At 47.6% G+C, this 6,963-nt stretch overlaps 1 non-coding gene across 1 annotated transcript; it reads left to right on the top strand.

The window, feature by feature from the left end:
- The first annotated feature begins 6,056 nt into the window (after positions 1-6,056).
- Positions 6,057-6,131, top strand: Trnas-uga (transfer RNA serine (anticodon UGA)). Its single transcript has one exon. It is a non-coding gene; the product is annotated as a tRNA-Ser (tRNA).
- Positions 6,132-6,963: the final 832 nt, after the last annotated feature.

The following is a 6,963-nucleotide window of genomic DNA, read 5'->3' as shown; positions in this document are numbered from 1 at the left end:
ACATGGCAGACGACGTCCAGAGCCAGCTTGCAAATATCTGTATAGATTTTATGGCTTGATTCGTCCTGAGCTGCAACTAGAAATTCTTGACCTGCAGTGTGACAGAGAACACAGAGACAAATTTCAGAACAAGAAAAACATTTTGGAATTCTACATACACTTCCCTCAGGATAGATTTCGCCGTTTGCACAAACTGGCGGCTACAATAATATAAATGATCGGTTCCAGGTATGTTTGTGAACAACTGTTCTCTGCAATGAAATGTAACAAGACGCGCCTGAGAAACGCATTGTCTGATCGAAATTTAAACTGCACGCTGCGCCTACGATGCACAAGAACAATTACTCCGAACATAGACGCAATTGTAAAGGGCAAAAAGTACAAGATAATCGAGAATCCCACACTTCAGTGACACCTTTTATTGTGTAATAGTTCACAAATTAATACGAATGTAGAGGCATACACTAAGCTAATAAAATTATGTGGCACGTGTATATTCTCCTTTATTTGTTTCAATTGTCGCAGTAATAATTCGTGAGTGACATCCCTGCAGGTGGCCGCGGATTTACATTGACTGGCGGCAGCTGTTGTGTGCCCCACGTGACTCTCCCCACTCTCCGCTCTGGTCCGGTAGTGGGGGTAGCGTGCTCGCGCTGGTCCGTGCTCGCGCCTTGCTGCTCACAGCTTGCTCCGCGAGCACGTATGTTGTGAAGCCCTGCTCTAGAGGGTGTTGAGCCCTTCGTTCACGGAATGAAATACCATACTGCTAGAAGCCACCTGGAAACGATCGGTTGTGAAGTCGCGTAAGTAAAGGAGAAGAGGGTCACTGAGTTGTGATGTCTACAGCCCGATCGCGGCTGCCTCCGGCGTGCTCGCAGACTTCGGGAATCTTCGGTACTGCCCGTCGGTTCTCGGGATCCTCGATCGTGAGCGCTACGGACTGCAACAAGCGCGTGAGAGTTCGTCACGTAACTTTGTCTTCATCGTATTGTAATATTTCTGGCTCTTGGAGGCATAGCTTTATTCCCTCTTGCCACATCTCACTTGAGCAGAGATACAGTAGTAAGTCACTCATGACGCCATTAAGCTGAGTGAGGTAGAACGACAAACGATATTCTTGTCACAAGGGGACCGCGCCTACTCATCGTCACAGATTTCGTCCAAATTTATGGTATAGGAAGGGCTTGGCCACTAATGATAGTGACAGAAGTGGCAGATCCAGATCGGGGGAAGCATCAGCCATTTCTGGGACGAGGTTGGCGCAGTGGAAAGAGTACAGAACAATAATCCCAGTGTAGCTGGGTCGAGTCCATGTGTGGGAAATTTTTTTTCTGTTTTCACTTTTTGCGTCTTACTGCAAATAAAACGAAATAATGCTCAATATAATATACACTCCTGGAAATGGAAAAAAGAACACATTGACACCGGTGTGTCAGACCCACCATACTTGCTCCGGACACTGCGAGAGGGCTGTACAAGCAATGATCACACGCACGGCACAGCGGACACACCAGGAACCGCGGTGTTGGCCGTCGAATGGCGCTAGCTGCGCAGCATTTGTGCACCGCCGCCGTCAGTGTCAGCCAGTTTGCCGTGGCATACGGAGCTCCATCGCAGTCTTTAACACTGGTAGCATGCCGCGACAGCGTGGACGTGAACCGTATGTGCAGTTGACGGACTTTGAGCGAGGGCGTATAGTGGGCATGCGGGAGGCCGGGTGGACGTACCGCCGAATTGCTCAACACGTGGGGCGTGAGGTCTCCACAGTACATCGATGTTGTCGCCAGTGGTCGGCGGAAGGTGCACGTGCCCGTCGACCTGGGACCGGACCGCAGCGACGCACGGATGCACGCCAAGACCGTAGGATCCTACGCAGTGCCGTAGGGGACCGCACCGCCACTTCCCAGCAAATTAGGGACACTGTTGCTCCTGGGGTATCGGCGAGGACCATTCGCAACCGTCTCCATGAAGCTGGGATACGGTCCCGCACACCGTTAGGCCGTCTTCCGCTCACGCCCCAACATCGTGCAGCCCGCCTCCAGTGGTGTCGCGACAGGCGTGAATGGAGGGACGAATGGAGACGTGTCGTCTTCAGCGATGAGAGTCGCTTCTGCCTTGGTGCCAATGATGGTCGTATGCGTGTTTGGCGCCGTGCAGGTGAGCGCCACAATCAGGACTGCATACGACCGAGGCACACAGGGCCAACACCCGGCATCATGGTGTGGGGAGCGATCTCCTACACCGGCCGTACACCACTGGTGATCGTCGAGGGGACACTGAATAGTGCACGGTACATCCAAACCGTCATCGAACCCATCGTTCTACCATTCCTAGACCGGCAAGGGAACTTGCTGTTCCAACAGGACAATGCACGTCCGCATGTATCCCGTGCCACCCAACGTGGTCTAGAAGGTGTAAGTCAACTACCCTGGCCAGCAAGATCTCCGGATCTGTCCCCCATTGAGCATGTTTGGGACTGGATGAAGCGTCGTCTCACGCGGTCTGCACGTCCAGCACGAACGCTGGTCCAACTGAGGCGCCAGGTGGAAATGGCATGGCAAGCCGTTCCACAGGACTACATCCAGCATCTCTACGATCGTCTCCATGGGAGAATAGCAGCCTGCATTGCTGCGAAAGGTGGATATACACTGTACTAGTGCCGACATTGTGCATGCTCTGTTGCCTGTGTCTATGTGCCTGTGGTTCTGTCAGTGTGATCATGTGATGTATCTGACCCCAGGAATGTGTCAATAAAGTTTCCCCTTCCTGGGACAATGAATTCACGGTGTTCTTATTTCAATTTCCAGGAGTGTATTTAATAATGTTGTCATCAAATGCACGAAAAGGAAAGACGAAGGAAAATTTGTGATTGCAAATAAATTTCCAGGAAAAGTCTGTACCACGCACGCAAGAAATTCGTATACAAAATTAGATACTTTCATTACTTTACAGTTGACGATTTATACGTGCCGGTGCGATATTCATTGTAAAAATAGGGGAGTCAGTAACTTTCCCAGCATCTTGCACTCGTTAAAAACGCCACATTTTTACAGTTATGTGGAAGTTGTAAAGTTTCTGCGGAAAAGCAAACTTGGTTTACATTCACAAAAGTTTGTCTCTCATCATACAGTTTGACAGCAAACCACGCGTAACACTTCATTTCGCAGGCGGTCAGACAGTGGAATGTGTGTTTATACAGTCTTCTCGGGATGTGGTTTCTTTTCATCTCTGTGTGAGGAAAGAGCACTTTTGAAGCTTTTTGATGATATTCTTTACCTGGCAATAAAAATACACCACTGGTTTGCTCTAGCGGAGTGCACTTGGGGAGATCACTTTGATACTGCACGGTGGCAGTCCCCCTTCGTCGTAGAAAATCTCGTCGTGTAATTGTGAATTTGTCTGTCTTCCCCACGAGTCTTCCCCAACGACGCTGTTGCACGCAGTGCTTCATCACTTTAGTAAAAAATAATTGTATAAGACTGTGAAAGTTCAGATTTTGATGAAGTAATGGCGACATTCCTACGCGTATATTTTTCTGAATGCTTATCCGCCGATTTTGTGAATCCTCGGTGCAAGTTTCCTTTTCACGCCTTTTACGAAAATATTATTGAATACAGTATGATGGTCATTATTTCGGTTTTTTGCAGTGTAAGTAACGTAAAAATTGAAGTTAAAAAATTTCCGCTTGGAGACTCGAACCCACGACCCTCGGATTAACATTTTGTACTCTTTCCGCTACATCGAAACGTCGCTAACATAAATATCTGGCCCGACCATCGCCAAAAACGCTGTTTCGTATGAACACTTGACCGTATGGAGCTGCCACTTCTGTCAGTTTCAGTTTTGGTCAAGCCCTGCATAGACCATAAATCTGGAGGAAATTTATGGCGCAGTTGCCTTCTCAATCACCCCTGTCGTGGAAAGCGGCGCCAGCTGAATCGACATGCGTTCTGACAGCTGCTATAATAAAAAAAGACGGAGCATTACTCTCTGGCCTGCGCACCAAAACTCGTGTTTTCGTTTATCAATTTCTGCCAAATTAACATTGAGACCTTGTTTATAAGAGTATGGATGAATGTCTTAATACTGTGTCATCATTACATAATCAAAACATCTTTTTATTGTCAAATTTTAGAATAACACGTGAGTAACTAGAAAGAGCCGAATCACTTTGTGCGTCATCGGCCTAGCGCGGGATGAACAACTAGTGCAGAGCTTCGCTCCGGAGGGTTCACTCGTTAAGTGGTGTAGCTGAACAGTTAGGAGGGATGGATAGGAGTGCGCGTCGAAGATCCGGCTCTGCGACCAGTGCAGTGTATGACTGCAGTTAATGAAAGTAATTTGGTTTATGAAATGTCAACAATGTTCACTATTCAGTTTGCAAGTGGAAATGAGTCGTACTTTGCTCGATAACAATGGTTAGTAACTTTGCGTGTGATTTCAGTAGTCTTACCCGTTATTACGTGATATCGTTCCCCAGTTTGAAATTTTATATGAAGAATTTTACATAATAAAATATATTGCTGCATCCCATTAAACTACGCACTTCATTTTTTTATTTAGCTTATGGCTAATACAGACATATCATAAAATTAAATTACACATACATATGTACACGCTGACACACAATAAACTTAAGGTTGCCTTTACAATTGAATATCAAGTCATTCAATCCAGCGCACTGCATCTGGAGTTGCTAGCAGGAAGCCCTCTTCAGCACCGTGATAGGCTCGAATCCTGCATTCACTGACAATGTGGTGAACAGTCTGGTATGGAGCCCCGCAATGACAGGCTGGATCAGGCAGCTTCTTCCACTTAAAGAGAGCATCCCTGGATTGGCCATGGCCGTTACGGATTCTGTTGAGAGTAGTCCAGGTCTTGCGTGGTAGGTCGAATCCACTTGGAAGTTTAGCACGCAGACGCACCGACCTATCCATTCTTCAAGAGATTTGAAATCCTTAGCAACCATGTCAGCAGCATCGCACAGAGTTGGATGGCGTGATTTCAGTCAAATGGTTCAAATGGCTCTGAGCACTATGGGACTCAACTGCTGTGGTCAAAAGTCCCCTAGAACTTAGAACTACTTAAACCTAACTAACCTAAGGACAGCACACAACACCCAGCCATCACGAGGCAGAGAAAATCCCTGACCCCGCCGGGAATCGAACCCGGGAACCCGGTCGTGGGAAGCGAGAACGCTACCGCACGACCACGAGATGCGGGCTGATTTCAGTCTCTTACGATTTAAAAGTGGAAGGTCGCTATGCACAGGTAGGTTAGAATTCCTGGAGATCTTGCGGAATTCTCTCATAAGGGCAGTACGTCTGCCTAGATCAGGAGGCATTATACTGGTTAACAGTGGAAGCCAATGGCGTTCAGCCGGGTGTCAACAAGCCTTGTATGATGACTGTTCATCCAAACGGGTGCACAATACTCAGCACTTGAGTACACCAAGCCCAGAGCTGAAGACCGCACGGTGGTTGCTGAATATCCCCAGGTAGTTCCGCATAGCTTATGGAGGATGTTGTTTCAACTTTTGAGCTAAGTTAAGAAGGTGTTGTTTAAAGCATAGTGTATGGTCCAGGCAGCCAGACTATCCATAGGATCTCCTGGCAATGACATACGCACTTCATTATTTACGTAAGAGAGAGCCTTAGAGCGCACCTTGGTAGTTACATTAAACCCTGTACTCAATATTTGGGTGGTCTTCTGTGCTGGGACGACGACGTCACTTGAAGACGCCAGGCTGGTGGACGTTTTTGAAAGTCTGTGTCTCGCTGTGACACGACAACGCTTGCTACTCCAGCACACACTCACCGTCTGTGGCAACACAGAGGAGCTAATCCCACTGCCGTTCGTACTGATGTCTCACTCTGTTACGCCCTGTTCAGTTGCCAGGGACATTTTATCATTCACTATTTTTGGAAGGATGGCCGTAATTCGCATAAAAGCAAAGGCAGGTTCTTTATTTTCATAAAAGATATAAATAAAAAAGTTTGGAAGGTAGGAGACGAGGTACTGGCAGAATTGAAGCTGTGAGGATGTATCGTGAGTCGTGCTTGGGTAGCTCAGTTGGTAGAGCACTTGCCCGTGAAAGGCAAAGGTCCCGAGTTCGAGTCTCGGTCCGGCACACAGTTTTAGTCTACCAGGAAGTTTCATATCAGCGCACACTCCGCTGCAAAGTGAAAATCTCATTCTGGAAACATCCACCAGGCTGTGGCTAAGCCACGTCTCCGCAATATTCTTTCTTCCAGGAGTGCTAGTTCTACAAGGTTTGCAGAAGAGCTTCTGTGAAGTTTGGAAGGTAGGAGACGAGGTACTGGCAGAACTGAAGCTGTGAGGAGGGGTCGTGAGTCGTGCTTGGGTAGCTCAGATGGTAGAGCACTTGCCCGCGAAAGGCAATGGTCCCGAGTTCGAGTCTCGGTCCGGCACACAGTTTTAATCTACCAGGAAGTTTCATATAAGCGCACACTCCGCAGTAGAGTGAAAATCTCATTCTGAAAGATATAAATACACTGGTGTCCAAAATTAAAGCAACAAACGGAAATTTTGCAAGGTTGCGTTTATTTTGGCACGAAACAACATAAATATGTGGTAGTATAGTAGAATCAATGTAAAAAATTCAGATCGTCAACAGCTGCAACATGTATAATGATAGACATAAATGTTCTTCGTTTTTCTTCCGAACTCAACGGATTTGCACACAGTTAATGTGCTCAGTATGGGGTGTAACTACCTTTGGCAGCAACGTCGGGGAATGCTGTGAATGATGTCGTTAGGCTCACGCCGAGGCAATAACGCTCATTCTTCCTGCAGAGCTGCTCGCAAGTCTTGGAGAGTGCTTGGTGGATGTTGACGTGCCGGCCGCGGTGGTCTAGCGGTTCTAGGCGCTCAGTCCGGAACCGCGCGACTGCTAAGGTCGCAGGTTCGAATCCTGCCTCGGGCATGGATGTGTGTGATGTC

The sequence above is a fragment of the Schistocerca nitens genome, chromosome 6, assembly GCF_023898315.1.
Source record: "Schistocerca nitens isolate TAMUIC-IGC-003100 chromosome 6, iqSchNite1.1, whole genome shotgun sequence".
Lineage (NCBI taxonomy): Eukaryota > Metazoa > Arthropoda > Insecta > Orthoptera > Acrididae > Schistocerca > Schistocerca nitens.
This window is presented reverse-complemented; position numbering and strand designations above follow the sequence as displayed.